Source organism: Hoplias malabaricus, chromosome 15, assembly GCF_029633855.1.
Source record: "Hoplias malabaricus isolate fHopMal1 chromosome 15, fHopMal1.hap1, whole genome shotgun sequence".
NCBI lineage: Eukaryota > Metazoa > Chordata > Actinopteri > Characiformes > Erythrinidae > Hoplias > Hoplias malabaricus.
The window spans coordinates 22,965,954-22,981,609 of NC_089814.1; the positions used below are offsets into that span (position 1 = coordinate 22,965,954).

General features: G+C 52.4%; 27 non-coding genes across 27 annotated transcripts; 16 read left to right on the forward strand and 11 right to left on the reverse strand.

The window, feature by feature from the left end:
- Positions 1-158: 158 nt before the first annotated feature.
- On the forward strand, positions 159-231 carry trnav-uac (transfer RNA valine (anticodon UAC)). The gene has a single exon. It is a non-coding gene; the product is annotated as a tRNA-Val (tRNA).
- A 270-nt stretch (positions 232-501) lies between these two features.
- Positions 502-574, reverse strand: trnaa-agc (transfer RNA alanine (anticodon AGC)). Its single transcript has one exon. It is a non-coding gene; the product is annotated as a tRNA-Ala (tRNA).
- A 552-nt stretch (positions 575-1,126) lies between these two features.
- Positions 1,127-1,199, forward strand: trnav-uac (transfer RNA valine (anticodon UAC)). Its single transcript has one exon. It is a non-coding gene; the product is annotated as a tRNA-Val (tRNA).
- An 895-nt stretch (positions 1,200-2,094) lies between these two features.
- Positions 2,095-2,167, forward strand: trnav-uac (transfer RNA valine (anticodon UAC)). Its single transcript has one exon. It is a non-coding gene; the product is annotated as a tRNA-Val (tRNA).
- Positions 2,168-3,062: 895 nt separating this feature from the next.
- On the forward strand, positions 3,063-3,135 carry trnav-uac (transfer RNA valine (anticodon UAC)). Its single transcript has one exon. It is a non-coding gene; the product is annotated as a tRNA-Val (tRNA).
- A 270-nt stretch (positions 3,136-3,405) lies between these two features.
- On the reverse strand, positions 3,406-3,478 carry trnaa-agc (transfer RNA alanine (anticodon AGC)). The gene has a single exon. It is a non-coding gene; the product is annotated as a tRNA-Ala (tRNA).
- Positions 3,479-4,277: 799 nt separating this feature from the next.
- On the forward strand, positions 4,278-4,350 carry trnav-uac (transfer RNA valine (anticodon UAC)). The gene has a single exon. It is a non-coding gene; the product is annotated as a tRNA-Val (tRNA).
- Positions 4,351-4,620: 270 nt separating this feature from the next.
- trnaa-agc (transfer RNA alanine (anticodon AGC)) lies at positions 4,621-4,693 on the reverse strand. Its single transcript has one exon. It is a non-coding gene; the product is annotated as a tRNA-Ala (tRNA).
- Positions 4,694-5,245: 552 nt separating this feature from the next.
- Positions 5,246-5,318, forward strand: trnav-uac (transfer RNA valine (anticodon UAC)). Its single transcript has one exon. It is a non-coding gene; the product is annotated as a tRNA-Val (tRNA).
- A 270-nt stretch (positions 5,319-5,588) lies between these two features.
- trnaa-agc (transfer RNA alanine (anticodon AGC)) lies at positions 5,589-5,661 on the reverse strand. Its single transcript has one exon. It is a non-coding gene; the product is annotated as a tRNA-Ala (tRNA).
- Positions 5,662-6,213: 552 nt separating this feature from the next.
- Positions 6,214-6,286, forward strand: trnav-uac (transfer RNA valine (anticodon UAC)). The gene has a single exon. It is a non-coding gene; the product is annotated as a tRNA-Val (tRNA).
- An 895-nt stretch (positions 6,287-7,181) lies between these two features.
- trnav-uac (transfer RNA valine (anticodon UAC)) lies at positions 7,182-7,254 on the forward strand. The gene has a single exon. It is a non-coding gene; the product is annotated as a tRNA-Val (tRNA).
- A 270-nt stretch (positions 7,255-7,524) lies between these two features.
- On the reverse strand, positions 7,525-7,597 carry trnaa-agc (transfer RNA alanine (anticodon AGC)). Its single transcript has one exon. It is a non-coding gene; the product is annotated as a tRNA-Ala (tRNA).
- A 552-nt stretch (positions 7,598-8,149) lies between these two features.
- trnav-uac (transfer RNA valine (anticodon UAC)) lies at positions 8,150-8,222 on the forward strand. The gene has a single exon. It is a non-coding gene; the product is annotated as a tRNA-Val (tRNA).
- Positions 8,223-9,117: 895 nt separating this feature from the next.
- On the forward strand, positions 9,118-9,190 carry trnav-uac (transfer RNA valine (anticodon UAC)). The gene has a single exon. It is a non-coding gene; the product is annotated as a tRNA-Val (tRNA).
- Positions 9,191-10,085: 895 nt separating this feature from the next.
- Positions 10,086-10,158, forward strand: trnav-uac (transfer RNA valine (anticodon UAC)). The gene has a single exon. It is a non-coding gene; the product is annotated as a tRNA-Val (tRNA).
- A 270-nt stretch (positions 10,159-10,428) lies between these two features.
- trnaa-agc (transfer RNA alanine (anticodon AGC)) lies at positions 10,429-10,501 on the reverse strand. The gene has a single exon. It is a non-coding gene; the product is annotated as a tRNA-Ala (tRNA).
- A 552-nt stretch (positions 10,502-11,053) lies between these two features.
- trnav-uac (transfer RNA valine (anticodon UAC)) lies at positions 11,054-11,126 on the forward strand. Its single transcript has one exon. It is a non-coding gene; the product is annotated as a tRNA-Val (tRNA).
- Positions 11,127-11,396: 270 nt separating this feature from the next.
- Positions 11,397-11,469, reverse strand: trnaa-agc (transfer RNA alanine (anticodon AGC)). The gene has a single exon. It is a non-coding gene; the product is annotated as a tRNA-Ala (tRNA).
- Positions 11,470-12,021: 552 nt separating this feature from the next.
- On the forward strand, positions 12,022-12,094 carry trnav-uac (transfer RNA valine (anticodon UAC)). The gene has a single exon. It is a non-coding gene; the product is annotated as a tRNA-Val (tRNA).
- A 270-nt stretch (positions 12,095-12,364) lies between these two features.
- On the reverse strand, positions 12,365-12,437 carry trnaa-agc (transfer RNA alanine (anticodon AGC)). The gene has a single exon. It is a non-coding gene; the product is annotated as a tRNA-Ala (tRNA).
- A 552-nt stretch (positions 12,438-12,989) lies between these two features.
- trnav-uac (transfer RNA valine (anticodon UAC)) lies at positions 12,990-13,062 on the forward strand. The gene has a single exon. It is a non-coding gene; the product is annotated as a tRNA-Val (tRNA).
- A 270-nt stretch (positions 13,063-13,332) lies between these two features.
- On the reverse strand, positions 13,333-13,405 carry trnaa-agc (transfer RNA alanine (anticodon AGC)). The gene has a single exon. It is a non-coding gene; the product is annotated as a tRNA-Ala (tRNA).
- A 552-nt stretch (positions 13,406-13,957) lies between these two features.
- On the forward strand, positions 13,958-14,030 carry trnav-uac (transfer RNA valine (anticodon UAC)). Its single transcript has one exon. It is a non-coding gene; the product is annotated as a tRNA-Val (tRNA).
- A 270-nt stretch (positions 14,031-14,300) lies between these two features.
- Positions 14,301-14,373, reverse strand: trnaa-agc (transfer RNA alanine (anticodon AGC)). Its single transcript has one exon. It is a non-coding gene; the product is annotated as a tRNA-Ala (tRNA).
- Positions 14,374-14,925: 552 nt separating this feature from the next.
- Positions 14,926-15,032, forward strand: trnav-uac (transfer RNA valine (anticodon UAC)). The gene is made up of 2 exons: positions 14,926-14,962; positions 14,997-15,032. It is a non-coding gene; the product is annotated as a tRNA-Val (tRNA).
- A 270-nt stretch (positions 15,033-15,302) lies between these two features.
- trnaa-agc (transfer RNA alanine (anticodon AGC)) lies at positions 15,303-15,375 on the reverse strand. Its single transcript has one exon. It is a non-coding gene; the product is annotated as a tRNA-Ala (tRNA).
- Between the last annotated feature and the right edge of the window lie 281 nt (positions 15,376-15,656).

Below are 15,656 nucleotides of genomic sequence, written 5' to 3' on the forward strand. Positions count from 1 at the left end.
TGTATACGGCCAAGTCTTTAGGATGCAGAGTCCTGGCTCATGGTAAAGCGCAGGTGTATTTCACCATGTAAAGAATAGATTAGTACATCAGTCCAAAGTCAAGCTGTACTGGTCCCACGTGGTGTGTGGAGCTCAGGGTGCCTTGTGGAGCGCAGCTGGTTTCTGTAGTGTAGTGGTTATCACGTTCGCCTTACACGCGAAAGGTCCCCGGTTCGAAACCGGGCAGAAACACGGGAGATCCTCTTCAGTTTTCCACAGCCCGAGCGAAATATTTCTTGCATCTACTTCAATCGCCGTCACTGGGAGCTCCTTTGTTGATCCTGCTTGACGAACACTTGGTCTCCGAGGCCGGTTAGCTCAGTTGGTTAGAGCGTGGTGCTAATAACGCCAAGGTCGCGGGTTCGATCCCCGTACGGGCCAAGAACGTTTTTGCACGTTAACCCAGCAAGCACCGTGGCCTCCGTCAGTCTCTTCGCGTGGACCTTGGATAAAAGCTCTTGCTGGAGAATGCGGGCATCGATCCCGCTACCTCTCGCATGCTAAGCGAGCGCTCTACCATTTGAGCTAATTCCCCTTTTGCATTGTTGCACTTGTATCATTTCATGCAAAAGACATACCTGTCTCCAAAGCCCAGGGACTTTTTGGCTCACATGGTCCAAGGCTAAGAACGCCCAGTATGGTCGTCGTACGTGCGAGCTGGCACACGCAAGCACGAGACCCTGGACGATGGACAGCTCATCCGGACGAGGCGCAGATGAATGCTTTAAAGGTCCATGGCTCAATCAAGATGCCTTAAAGTGTGGCCATAGGCAATGTCTCTGTGCTATTCTGGGCTGCTTCTGGACAAAGTGCATGCGGTCGCATTGGAAAACTGCCCTGCGATTGTGACTGCTGTCGGAGTAATGTGTTCAGCGCATCGGTGGAAAATCAAAGAAAGGGCCACTGCGCTACGGGCAACGTCGCTGATATGTATACGGCTAAGTCTTTAGGATGCAGAGTCCTGGCTCATGGTAAAGCGCAGGTGTATTTCACCATGTAAAGAATAGATTAGTACATCAGTCCAAAGTCAAGCTGTACTGGTCCCACGTGGTGTGTGGAGCTCAGGGTGCCTTGTGCAGCGCAGCCGGTTTCTGTAGTGTAGTGGTTATCACGTTCGCCTTACACGCGAAAGGTCCCCGTTTCGAAACCGGGCAGAAACACGGGAGATCCTCTTCTGTTTTCCACAGCCCGAGCGAAATATTTCTTGCATCTACTTCAATCGCCGTCACTGGGAGCTCCTTTGTTGCTCCTGCTTGACGAAAGCTTGGTCTCCGAGGCCGGTTAGCTCAGTTGGTTAGAGCGTGGTGCTAATAACGCCAAGGTCGCGGGTTCGATCCCCGTACGGGCTAAGAACGTTTTTGCACGTTAACCCAGCAAGCACCGTGGCCTCCGTCAGTCTCTTCGTGTGGACCTTGGATAAAAGCTCTTGCTGGAGAATGCGGGCATTGATCCCGCTACCTCTCGCATGCTAAGCGAGCGCTCTACCATTTGAGCTAATTCCCCTTTTGCATTGTTGCACTTGTATCATTTCATGCAAAAGACATACCTGTCTCCAAAGCCCAGGGACTTTTTGGCTCACATGGTCCAAGGCTAAGAACGCCCAGTATGGTCGTCATACGCGCGAGCTGGCACACGCAAGCACGAGACCCTGGACGATGGACAGCTCATCCGGACGAGGCGCAGATGAATGCTTTAAAGGTCCATGGCTCAATCAAGATGCCTTAAAGTGTGGCCATAGGCAATGTCTCTGTGCTATTCTGGGCTGCTTCTGGACAAAGTGCATGCGGTCGCATTGGAAAACTGCCCTGCGATTGTGACTGCTGTCGGAGTAATGTGTTCAGCGCATCGGTGGAAAATCAAAGAAAGGGCCACTGCGCTACGGGCAACGTCGCTGATATGTATACGGCTAAGTCTTTAGGATGCAGAGTCCTGGCTCATGGTAAAGCGCAGGTGTATTTAACCATGTAAAGAATAGATTAGTACATCAGTCCAAAGTCAAGCTGTACTGGTCCCATGTGGTCTGTGGAGCTCAGGGTGCCTTGTGGAGCGCAGCTGGTTTCTGTAGTGTAGTGGTTATCACGTTCGCCTTACACGCGAAAGGTCCCCGGTTCGAAACCGGGCAGAAACACGGGAGATCCTCTTCTGTCTTCCACAGCCCGAGCGAAATATTTCTTGCATCTACTTCAATCGCCGTCACTGGGAGCTCCTTTGTTGCTCCTGCTTGACGCTCGCTTGGTCTCCGAGGCCGGTTAGCTCAGTTGGTTAGAGCGTGGTGCTAATAACGCCAAGGTCGCGGGTTCGATCCCCGTACGGGCCAAGAACGTTTTTGCACGTTAACCCAGCAAGCACCGTGGCCTCCGTAAGTCTCTTCGCGTGGACCTTGGATAAAAGCACTTGCTGGAGAATGCAGGCATCGATCCTGCTACCTCTCGCATGCTAAGCGAGCGCTCTACCATTTGAGCTAATTCCCCTTTTGCTTTGTTGCACTTGTATCATTTCATGCAAAAGACATACCTGTCTCCAAAGCCCAGGGACTTTTTGGCTCACATGGTCCAAGGCTAAGAACGCCCAGTATGGTTGTCGTACGCGCGAGCTGGCACACGCAAGCACGAGACCCTGGACGATGGACAGCTCATCCGGACGAGGCGCAGATGAATGCTTTAAAGGTCCATGGCTCAATCAAGATGCCTTAAAGTGTGGCCATAGGCAATGTCTCTGTGCTATTCTGGGCTGCTTCTGGACAAAGTGCATGCGGTCGCATTGGAAAACTGCCCTGCGATTGTGACTGCTGTCGGAGTAATGTGTTCAGCGCATCGGTGGAAAATCAAAGAAAGGGCCACTGCGCTACGGGCAACGTCGCTGATATGTATACGGCTAAGTCTTTAGGATGCAGAGTCCTGGCTCATGGTAAAGCGCAGGTGTATTTCACCATGTAAAGAATAGATTAGTACATCAGTCCAAAGTCAAGCTGTACTGGTCCCACGTGGTGTGTGGAGCTCAGGGTGCCTTGTGGAGCGCAGCTGGTTTCTGTAGTGTAGTGGTTATCACGTTCGCCTTACACGCGAAAGGTCCCCGGTTCGAAACCGGGCAGAAACACGGGAGATCCTCTTCAGTTTTCCACAGCCCGAGCGAAATATTTCTTGCATCTACTTCAATCGCCGTCACTGGGAGCTCCTTTGTTGATCCTGCTTGACGAACACTTGGTCTCCGAGGCCGGTTAGCTCAGTTGGTTAGAGCGTGGTGCTAATAACGCCAAGGTCGCGGGTTCGATCCCCGTACGGGCCAAGAACGTTTTTGCACGTTAACCCAGCAAGCACCGTGGCCTCCGTCAGTCTCTTCGCGTGGACCTTGGATAAAAGCTCTTGCTGGAGAATGCGGGCATCGATCCCGCTACCTCTCGCATGCTAAGCGAGCGCTCTACCATTTGAGCTAATTCCCCTTTTGCATTGTTGCACTTGTATCATTTAGCTCAGTTGGTTAGAGCGTGGTGCTAATAACGCCAAGGTCGCGGGTTCGATCCCCGTACGGGCCAAGAACGTTTTTGCACGTTAACCCAGCAAGCACCGTGGCCTCCGTAAGTCTCTTCGCGTGGACCTTGGATAAAAGCACTTGCTGGAGAATGCGGGCATCGATCCTGCTACCTCTCGCATGCTAAGCGAGCGCTCTACCATTTGAGCTAATTCCCCTTTTGCCTTGTTGCACTTGTATCATTTCATGCAAAAGACATACCTGTCTCCAAAGCCCAGGGACTTTTTGGCTCACATGGTCCAAGGCTAAGAACGCCCAGTATGGTTGTCGTACGCGCGAGCTGGCACACGCAAGCACGAGACCCTGGACGATGGACAGCTCATCCGGACGAGGCGCAGATGAATGCTTTAAAGGTCCATGGCTCAATCAAGATGCCTTAAAGTGTGGCCATAGGCAATGTCTCTGTGCTATTCTGGGCTGCTTCTGGACAAAGTGCATGCGGTCGCATTGGAAAACTGCCCTGCGATTGTGACTGCTGTCGGAGTAATGTGTTCAGCGCATCGGTGGAAAATCAAAGAAAGGGCCACTGCGCTACGGGCAACGTCGCTGATATGTATACGGCTAAGTCTTTAGGATGCAGAGTCCTGGCTCATGGTAAAGCGCAGGTGTATTTCACCATGTAAAGAATAGATTAGTACATCAGTCCAAAGTCAAGCTGTACTGGTCCCACGTGGTGTGTGGAGCTCAGGGTGCCTTGTGCAGCTCAGCCGGTTTCTGTAGTGTAGTGGTTATCACGTTCGCCTTACACGCGAAAGGTCCCCGGTTCGAAACCGGGCAGAAACACGGGAGATCCTCTTCTGTTTTCCACAGCCCGAGCGAAATATTTCTTGCATCTACTTCAATCGCCGTCACTGGGAGCTCCTTTGTTGCTCCTGCTTGACGAAAGCTTGGTCTCCGAGGCCGGTTAGCTCAGTTGGTTAGAGCGTGGTGCTAATAACGCCAAGGTCGCGGGTTCGATCCCCGTACGGGCCAAGAACGTTTTTGCACGTTAACCCAGCAAGCACCGTGGCCTCCGTCAGTCTCTTCGCGTGGACCTTGGATAAAAGCTCTTGCTGGAGAATGCGGGCATCGATCCCGCTACCTCTCGCATGCTAAGCGAGCGCTCTACCATTTGAGCTAATTCCCCTTTTGCATTGTTGCACTTGTATCATTTCATGCAAAAGACATACCTGTCTCCAAAGCCCAGGGACTTTTTGGCTCACATGGTCCAAGGCTAAGAACGCCCAGTATGGTCGTCGTACGCGCGAGCTGGCACACGCAAGCACGAGACCCTGGACGATGGACAGCTCATCCGGACGAGGCGCAGATGAATGCTTTAAAGGTCCATGGCTCAATCAAGATGCCTTAAAGTGTGGCCATAGGCAATGTCTCTGTGCTATTCTGGGCTGCTTCTGGACAAAGTGCATGCGGTCGCATTGGAAAACTGCCCTGCGATTGTGACTGCTGTCGGAGTAATGTGTTCAGCGCATCGGTGGAAAATCAAAGAAAGGGCCACTGCGCTACTGGCAACGTCGCTGATATGTATACGGCCAAGTCTTTAGGATGCAGAGTCCTGGCTCATGGTAAAGCGCAGGTGTATTTCACCATGTAAAGAATAGATTAGTACATCAGTCCAAAGTCAAGCTGTACTGGTCCCACGTGGTGTGTGGAGCTCAGGGTGCCTTGTGGAGCGCAGCCGGTTTCTGTAGTGTAGTGGTTATCACGTTCGCCTTACACGCGAAAGGTCCCCGGTTCGAAACCGGGCAGAAACACGGGAGATCCTCTTCTGTTTTCCACAGCCCGAGCGAAATATTTCTTGCATCTACTTCAATCGCCGTCACTGGGAGCTCCTTTGTTGCTCCTGCTTGACGAAAGCTTGGTCTCAGAGGCCGGTTAGCTCAGTTGGTTAGAGCGTGGTGCTAATAACGCCAAGGTCGCGGGTTCGATCCCCGTACGGGCCAAGAACGTTTTTGCACGTTAACCCAGCAAGCACCGTGGCCTCCGTCAGTCTCTTCGCGTGGACCTTGGATAAAAGCTCTTGCTGGAGAATGCGGGCATCGATCCCGCTACCTCTCGCATGCTAAGCGAGCGCTCTACCATTTGAGCTAATTCCCCTTTTGCATTGTTGCACTTGTATCATTTCATGCAAAAGACATACCTGTCTCCAAAGCCCAGGGACTTTTTGGCTCACATGGTCCAAGGCTAAGAACGCCCAGTATGGTCGTCGTACGCGCGAGCTGGCACACGCAAGCACGAGACCCTGGACGATGGACAGCTCATCCGGACGAGGCGCAGATGAATGCTTTAAAGGTCCATGGCTCAATCAAGATGCCTTAAAGTGTGGCCATAGGCAATGTCTCTGTGCTATTCTGGGCTGCTTCTGGACAAAGTGCATGCGGTCGCATTGGAAAACTGCCCTGCGATTGTGACTGCTGTCGGAGTAATGTGTTCAGCGCATCGGTGGAAAATCAAAGAAAGGGCCACTGCGCTACGGGCAACGTCGCTGATATGTATACGGCTAAGTCTTTAGGATGCAGAGTCCTGGCTCATGGTAAAGCGCAGGTGTATTTCACCATGTAAAGAATAGATTAGTACATCAGTCCAAAGTCAAGCTGTACTGGTCCCACGTGGTGTGTGGAGCTCAGGGTGCCTTGTGCAGCTCAGCCGGTTTCTGTAGTGTAGTGGTTATCACGTTCGCCTTACACGCGAAAGGTCCCCGGTTCAAAACCGGGCAGAAACACGGGAGATCCTCTTCTGTTTTCCACAGCCCGAGCGAAATATTTCTTGCATCTACTTCAATCGCCGTCACTGGGAGCTCCTTTGTTGCTCCTGCTTGACGAAAGCTTGGTCTCCGAGGCCGGTTAGCTCAGTTGGTTAGAGCGTGGTGCTAATAACGCCAAGGTCGCGGGTTCGATCCCCGTACGGGCCAAGAACGTTTTTGCACGTTAACCCAGCAAGCACCGTGGCCTCCGTCAGTCTCTTCGCGTGGACCTTGGATAAAAGCTCTTGCTGGAGAATGCGGGCATCGATCACGCTACCTCTCGCATGCTAAGCGAGCGCTCTACCATTTGAGCTAATTCCCCTTTTGCATTGTTGCACTTGTATCATTTCATGCAAAAGACATACCTGTCTCCAAAGCCCAGGGACTTTTTGGCTCACATGGTCCAAGGCTAAGAACGCCCAGTATGGTCGTCGTACGCGCGAGCTGGCACACGCAAGCACGAGACCCTGGACGATGGACAGCTCATCCGGACGAGGCGCAGATGAATGCTTTAAAGGTCCATGGCTCAATCAAGATGCCTTAAAGTGTGGCCATAGGCAATGTCTCTGTGCTATTCTGGGCTGCTTCTGGACAAAGTGCATGCGGTCGCATTGGAAAACTGCCCTGCGATTGTGACTGCTGTCGGAGTAATGTGTTCAGCGCATCGGTGGAAAATCAAAGAAAGGGCCACTGCGCTACGGGCAACGTCGCTGATATGTATACGGCTAAGTCTTTAGGATGCAGAGTCCTGGCTCATGGTAAAGCGCAGGTGTATTTCACCATGTAAAGAATAGATTAGTACATCAGTCCAAAGTCAAGCTGTACTGGTCCCACGTGGTGTGTGGAGCTCAGGGTGCCTTGTGGAGCGCAGCCGGTTTCTGTAGTGTAGTGGTTATCACGTTCGCCTTACACGCGAAAGGTCCCCGGTTCGAAACCGGGCAGAAACACGGGAGATCCTCTTCTGTTTTCCACAGCCCGAGCGAAATATTTCTTGCATCTACTTCAATCGCCGTCACTGGGAGCTCCTTTGTTGCTCCTGCTTGACGAAAGCTTGGTCTCAGAGGCCGGTTAGCTCAGTTGGTTAGAGCGTGGGGCTAATAACGCCAAGGTCGTGGGTTCGATCCCCGTACGGGCCAAGAACGTTTTTGCACGTTAACCCAGCAAGCACCGTGGCCTCCGTCAGTCTCTTCGCGTGGACCTTGGATAAAAGCTCTTGCTGGAGAATGCGGGCATCGATCCCGCTACCTCTCGCATGCTAAGCGAGCGCTCTACCATTTGAGCTAATTCCCCTTTTGCATTGCTGCACTTGTATCATTTCATGCAAAAGACATACCTGTCTCCAAAGCCCAGGGACTTTTTGGCTCACATGGTCCAAGGCTAAGAACGCCCAGTATGGTCGTCGTACGCGCGAGCTGGCACACGCAAGCACGAGACCCTGGACGATGGACAGCTCATCCGGACGAGGCGCAGATGAATGCTTTAAAGGTCCATGGCTCAATCAAGATGCCTTAAAGTGTGGCCATAGGCAATGTCTCTGTGCTATTCTGGGCTGCTTCTGGACAAAGTGCATGCGGTCGCATTGGAAAACTGCCCTGCGATTGTGACTGCTGTCGGAGTAATGTGTTCAGCGCATCGGTGGAAAATCAAAGAAAGGGCCACTGCGCTACGGGCAACGTCGCTGATATGTATACGGCTAAGTCTTTAGGATGCAGAGTCCTGGCTCATGGTAAAGCGCAGGTGTATTTCACCATGTAAAGAATAGATTAGTACATCAGTCCAAAGTCAAGCTGTACTGGTCCCACGTGGTGTGTGGAGCTCAGGGTGCCTTGTGGAGCGCAGCCGGTTTCTGTAGTGTAGTGGTTATCACGTTCGCCTTACACGCGAAAGGTCCCCGGTTCGAAACCGGGCAGAAACACGGGAGATCCTCTTCTGTTTTCCACAGCCCGAGCGAAATATTTCTTGCATCTACTTCAATCGCCGTCACTGGGAGCTCCTTTGTTGCTCCTGCTTGACGAAAGCTTGGTCTCAGAGGCCGGTTAGCTCAGTTGGTTAGAGCGTGGTGCTAATAACGCCAAGGTCGTGGGTTCGATCCCCGTACGGGCCAAGAACGTTTTTGCACGTTAACCCAGCAAGCACCGTGGCCTCCGTCAGTCTCTTCGCGTGGACCTTGGATAAAAGCTCTTGCTGGAGAATGCGGGCATCGATCCCGCTACCTCTCGCATGCTAAGCGAGCACTCTACCATTTGAGCTAATTCCCCTTTTGCATTGTTGCACTTGTATCATTTCATGCAAAAGACATACCTGTCTCCAAAGCCCAGGGACTTTTTGGCTCACATGGTCCAAGGCTAAGAACGCCCAGTATGGTCGTCGTACGCGCGAGCTGGCACACGCAAGCACGAGACCCTGGACGATGGACAGCTCATCCGGACGAGGCGCAGATGAATGCTTTAAAGGTCCATGGCTCAATCAAGATGCCTTAAAGTGTGGCCATAGGCAATGTCTCTGTGCTATTCTGGGCTGCTTCTGGACAAAGTGCATGCGGTCGCATTGGAAAACTGCCCTGCGATTGTGACTGCTGTCGGAGTAATGTGTTCAGCGCATCGGTGGAAAATCAAAGAAAGGGCCACTGCGCTACGGGCAACGTCGCTGATATGTATACGGCTAAGTCTTTAGGATGCAGAGTCCTGGCTCATGGTAAAGCGCAGGTGTATTTCACCATGTAAAGAATAGATTAGTACATCAGTCCAAAGTCAAGCTGTACTGGTCCCACGTGGTGTGTGGAGCTCAGGGTGCCTTGTGCAGCTCAGCCGGTTTCTGTAGCGTAGTGGTTATCACGTTCGCCTTACACGCGAAAGGTCCCCGGTTCAAAACCGGGCAGAAACACGGGAGATCCTCTTCTGTTTTCCACAGCCCGAGCGAAATATTTCTTGCATCTACTTCAATCGCCGTCACTGGGAGCTCCTTTGTTGCTCCTGCTTGACGAAAGCTTGGTCTCCGAGGCCGGTTAGCTCAGTTGGTTAGAGCGTGGTGCTAATAACGCCAAGGTCGCGGGTTCGATCCCCGTACGGGCCAAGAACGTTTTTGCACGTTAACCCAGCAAGCACCGTGGCCTCCGTCAGTCTCTTCGCGTGGACCTTGGATAAAAGCTCTTGCTGGAGAATGCGGGCATCGATCACGCTACCTCTCGCATGCTAAGCGAGCGCTCTACCATTTGAGCTAATTCCCCTTTTGCATTGTTGCACTTGTATCATTTCATGCAAAAGACATACCTGTCTCCAAAGCCCAGGGACTTTTTGGCTCACATGGTCCAAGGCTAAGAACGCCCAGTATGGTCGTCGTACGCGCGAGCTGGCACACGCAAGCACGAGACCCTGGACGATGGACAGCTCATCCGGACGAGGCGCAGATGAATGCTTTAAAGGTCCATGGCTCAATCAAGATGCCTTAAAGTGTGGCCATAGGCAATGTCTCTGTGCTATTCTGGGCTGCTTCTGGACAAAGTGCATGCGGTCGCATTGGAAAACTGCCCTGCGATTGTGACTGCTGTCGGAGTAATGTGTTCAGCGCATCGGTGGAAAATCAAAGAAAGGGCCACTGCGCTACGGGCAACGTCGCTGATATGTATACGGCTAAGTCTTTAGGATGCAGAGTCCTGGCTCATGGTAAAGCGCAGGTGTATTTCACCATGTAAAGAATAGATTAGTACATCAGTCCAAAGTCAAGCTGTACTGGTCCCACGTGGTGTGTGGAGCTCAGGGTGCCTTGTGGAGCGCAGCCGGTTTCTGTAGTGTAGTGGTTATCACGTTCGCCTTACACGCGAAAGGTCCCCGGTTCGAAACCGGGCAGAAACACGGGAGATCCTCTTCTGTTTTCCACAGCCCGAGCGAAATATTTCTTGCATCTACTTCAATCGCCGTCACTGGGAGCTCCTTTGTTGCTCCTGCTTGACGAAAGCTTGGTCTCAGAGGCCGGTTAGCTCAGTTGGTTAGAGCGTGGGGCTAATAACGCCAAGGTCGTGGGTTCGATCCCCGTACGGGCCAAGAACGTTTTTGCACGTTAACCCAGCAAGCACCGTGGCCTCCGTCAGTCTCTTCGCGTGGACCTTGGATAAAAGCTCTTGCTGGAGAATGCGGGCATCGATCCCGCTACCTCTCGCATGCTAAGCGAGCGCTCTACCATTTGAGCTAATTCCCCTTTTGCATTGCTGCACTTGTATCATTTCATGCAAAAGACATACCTGTCTCCAAAGCCCAGGGACTTTTTGGCTCACATGGTCCAAGGCTAAGAACGCCCAGTATGGTCGTCGTACGCGCGAGCTGGCACACGCAAGCACGAGACCCTGGACGATGGACAGCTCATCCGGACGAGGCGCAGATGAATGCTTTAAAGGTCCATGGCTCAATCAAGATGCCTTAAAGTGTGGCCATAGGCAATGTCTCTGTGCTATTCTGGGCTGCTTCTGGACAAAGTGCATGCGGTCGCATTGGAAAACTGCCCTGCGATTGTGACTGCTGTCGGAGTAATGTGTTCAGCGCATCGGTGGAAAATCAAAGAAAGGGCCACTGCGCTACGGGCAACGTCGCTGATATGTATACGGCTAAGTCTTTAGGATGCAGAGTCCTGGCTCATGGTAAAGCGCAGGTGTATTTCACCATGTAAAGAATAGATTAGTACATCAGTCCAAAGTCAAGCTGTACTGGTCCCACGTGGTGTGTGGAGCTCAGGGTGCCTTGTGGAGCGCAGCCGGTTTCTGTAGTGTAGTGGTTATCACGTTCGCCTTACACGCGAAAGGTCCCCGGTTCGAAACCGGGCAGAAACACGGGAGATCCTCTTCTGTTTTCCACAGCCCGAGCGAAATATTTCTTGCATCTACTTCAATCGCCGTCACTGGGAGCTCCTTTGTTGCTCCTGCTTGACGAAAGCTTGGTCTCAGAGGCCGGTTAGCTCAGTTGGTTAGAGCGTGGGGCTAATAACGCCAAGGTCGTGGGTTCGATCCCCGTACGGGCCAAGAACGTTTTTGCACGTTAACCCAGCAAGCACCGTGGCCTCCGTCAGTCTCTTCGCGTGGACCTTGGATAAAAGCTCTTGCTGGAGAATGCGGGCATCGATCCCGCTACCTCTCGCATGCTAAGCGAGCGCTCTACCATTTGAGCTAATTCCCCTTTTGCATTGCTGCACTTGTATCATTTCATGCAAAAGACATACCTGTCTCCAAAGCCCAGGGACTTTTTGGCTCACATGGTCCAAGGCTAAGAACGCCCAGTATGGTCGTCGTACGCGCGAGCTGGCACACGCAAGCACGAGACCCTGGACGATGGACAGCTCATCCGGACGAGGCGCAGATGAATGCTTTAAAGGTCCATGGCTCAATCAAGATGCCTTAAAGTGTGGCCATAGGCAATGTCTCTGTGCTATTCTGGGCTGCTTCTGGACAAAGTGCATGCGGTCGCATTGGAAAACTGCCCTGCGATTGTGACTGCTGTCGGAGTAATGTGTTCAGCGCATCGGTGGAAAATCAAAGAAAGGGCCACTGCGCTACGGGCAACGTCGCTGATATGTATACGGCTAAGTCTTTAGGATGCAGAGTCCTGGCTCATGGTAAAGCGCAGGTGTATTTCACCATGTAAAGAATAGATTAGTACATCAGTCCAAAGTCAAGCTGTACTGGTCCCACGTGGTGTGTGGAGCTCAGGGTGCCTTGTGGAGCGCAGCCGGTTTCTGTAGTGTAGTGGTTATCACGTTCGCCTTACACGCGAAAGGTCCCCGGTTCGAAACCGGGCAGAAACACGGGAGATCCTCTTCTGTTTTCCACAGCCCGAGCGAAATATTTCTTGCATCTACTTCAATCGCCGTCACTGGGAGCTCCTTTGTTGCTCCTGCTTGACGAAAGCTTGGTCTCAGAGGCCGGTTAGCTCAGTTGGTTAGAGCGTGGGGCTAATAACGCCAAGGTCGTGGGTTCGATCCCCGTACGGGCCAAGAACGTTTTTGCACGTTAACCCAGCAAGCACCGTGGCCTCCGTCAGTCTCTTCGCGTGGACCTTGGATAAAAGCTCTTGCTGGAGAATGCGGGCATCGATCCCGCTACCTCTCGCATGCTAAGCGAGCGCTCTACCATTTGAGCTAATTCCCCTTTTGCATTGCTGCACTTGTATCATTTCATGCAAAAGACATACCTGTCTCCAAAGCCCAGGGACTTTTTGGCTCACATGGTCCAAGGCTAAGAACGCCCAGTATGGTCGTCGTACGCGCGAGCTGGCACACGCAAGCACGAGACCCTGGACGATGGACAGCTCATCCGGACGAGGCGCAGATGAATGCTTTAAAGGTCCATGGCTCAATCAAGATGCCTTAAAGTGTGGCCATAGGCAATGTCTCTGTGCTATTCTGGGCTGCTTCTGGACAAAGTGCATGCGGTCGCATTGGAAAACTGCCCTGCGATTGTGACTGCTGTCGGAGTAATGTGTTCAGCGCATCGGTGGAAAATCAAAGAAAGGGCCACTGCGCTACGGGCAACGTCGCTGATATGTATACGGCTAAGTCTTTAGGATGCAGAGTCCTGGCTCATGGTAAAGCGCAGGTGTATTTCACCATGTAAAGAATAGATTAGTACATCAGTCCAAAGTCAAGCTGTACTGGTCCCACGTGGTGTGTGGAGCTCAGGGTGCCTTGTGGAGCGCAGCCGGTTTCTGTAGTGTAGTGGTTATCACGTTCGCCTTACACGCGAAAGGTCCCCGGTTCGAAACCGGGCAGAAACACGGGAGATCCTCTTCTGTTTTCCACAGCCCGAGCGAAATATTTCTTGCATCTACTTCAATCGCCGTCACTGGGAGCTCCTTTGTTGCTCCTGCTTGACGAAAGCTTGGTCTCAGAGGCCGGTTAGCTCAGTTGGTTAGAGCGTGGTGCTAATAACGCCAAGGTCGTGGGTTCGATCCCCGTACGGGCCAAGAACGTTTTTGCACGTTAACCCAGCAAGCACCGTGGCCTCCGTCAGTCTCTTCGCGTGGACCTTGGATAAAAGCTCTTGCTGGAGAATGCGGGCATCGATCCCGCTACCTCTCGCATGCTAAGCGAGCGCTCTACCATTTGAGCTAATTCCCCTTTTGCATTGCTGCACTTGTATCATTTCATGCAAAAGACATACCTGTCTCCAAAGCCCAGGGACTTTTTGGCTCACATGGTCCAAGGCTAAGAACGCCCAGTATGGTCGTCGTACGCGCGAGCTGGCACACGCAAGCACGAGACCCTGGACGATGGACAGCTCATCCGGACGAGGCGCAGATGAATGCTTTAAAGGTCCATGGCTCAATCAAGATGCCTTAAAGTGTGGCCATAGGCAATGTCTCTGTGCTATTCTGGGCTGCTTCTGGACAAAGTGCATGCGGTCGCATTGGAAAACTGCCCTGCGATTGTGACTGCTGTCGGAGTAATGTGTTCAGCGCATCGGTGGAAAATCAAAGAAAGGGCCACTGCGCTACGGGCAACGTCGCTGATATGTATACGGCTAAGTCTTTAGGATGCAGAGTCCTGGCTCATGGTAAAGCGCAGGTGTATTTCACCATGTAAAGAATAGATTAGTACATCAGTCCAAAGTCAAGCTGTACTGGTCCCACGTGGTGTGTGGAGCTCAGGGTGCCTTGTGGAGCGCAGCCGGTTTCTGTAGTGTAGTGGTTATCACGTTCGCCTTACACGCGAAAGGTCCCCGGTTCGAAACCGGGCAGAAACACGGGAGATCCTCTTCTGTTTTCCACAGCCCGAGCGAAATATTTCTTGCATCTACTTCAATCGCCGTCACTGGGAGCTCCTTTGTTGCTCCTGCTTGACGAAAGCTTGGTCTCAGAGGCCGGTTAGCTCAGTTGGTTAGAGCGTGGGGCTAATAACGCCAAGGTCGTGGGTTCGATCCCCGTACGGGCCAAGAACGTTTTTGCACGTTAACCCAGCAAGCACCGTGGCCTCCGTCAGTCTCTTCGCGTGGACCTTGGATAAAAGCTCTTGCTGGAGAATGCGGGCATCGATCCCGCTACCTCTCGCATGCTAAGCGAGCGCTCTACCATTTGAGCTAATTCCCCTTTTGCATTGCTGCACTTGTATCATTTCATGCAAAAGACATACCTGTCTCCAAAGCCCAGGGACTTTTTGGCTCACATGGTCCAAGGCTAAGAACGCCCAGTATGGTCGTCGTACGCGCGAGCTGGCACACGCAAGCACGAGACCCTGGACGATGGACAGCTCATCCGGACGAGGCGCAGATGAATGCTTTAAAGGTCCATGGCTCAATCAAGATGCCTTAAAGTGTGGCCATAGGCAATGTCTCTGTGCTATTCTGGGCTGCTTCTGGACAAAGTGCATGCGGTCGCATTGGAAAACTGCCCTGCGATTGTGACTGCTGTCGGAGTAATGTGTTCAGCGCATCGGTGGAAAATCAAAGAAAGGGCCACTGCGCTACGGGCAACGTCGCTGATATGTATACGGCTAAGTCTTTAGGATGCAGAGTCCTGGCTCATGGTAAAGCGCAGGTGTATTTCACCATGTAAAGAATAGATTAGTACATCAGTCCAAAGTCAAGCTGTACTGGTCCCACGTGGTGTGTGGAGCTCAGGGTGCCTTGTGGAGCGCAGCCGGTTTCTGTAGTGTAGTGGTTATCACGTTCGCCTTACACGCGAAAGGTAGTGGTTATCACGTTCGCCTTACACGCGAAAGGTCCCCGGTTCGAAACCGGGCAGAAACACGGGAGATCCTCTTCTGTTTTCCACAGCCCGAGCGAAATATTTCTTGCATCTACTTCAATCGCCGTCACTGGGAGCTCCTTTGTTGCTCCTGCTTGACGAAAGCTTGGTCTCAGAGGCCGGTTAGCTCAGTTGGTTAGAGCGTGGTGCTAATAACGCCAAGGTCGTGGGTTCGATCCCCGTACGGGCCAAGAACGTTTTTGCACGTTAACCCAGCAAGCACCGTGGCCTCCGTCAGTCTCTTCGCGTGGACCTTGGATAAAAGCTCTTGCTGGAGAATGCGGGCATCGATCCCGCTACCTCTCGCATGCTAAGCGAGCGCTCTACCATTTGAGCTAATTCCCCTTTTGCATTGCTGCACTTGTATCATTTCATGCAAAAGACATACCTGTCTCCAAAGCCCAGGGACTTTTTGGCTCACATGGTCCAAGGCTAAGAACGCCCAGTATGGTCGTCGTACGCGCGAGCTGGCACACGCAAGCACGAGACCCTGGACGATGGACAGCTCATCCGGACGAGGCGCAGATGAATGCTTTAAAGGTCCATGGCTCAATCAAGATGCCTTAAAGTGTGGCCATAGGCAATGTCTCTGTGCTATTCTGGGCTGCTTCTGGACAAAGTGCATG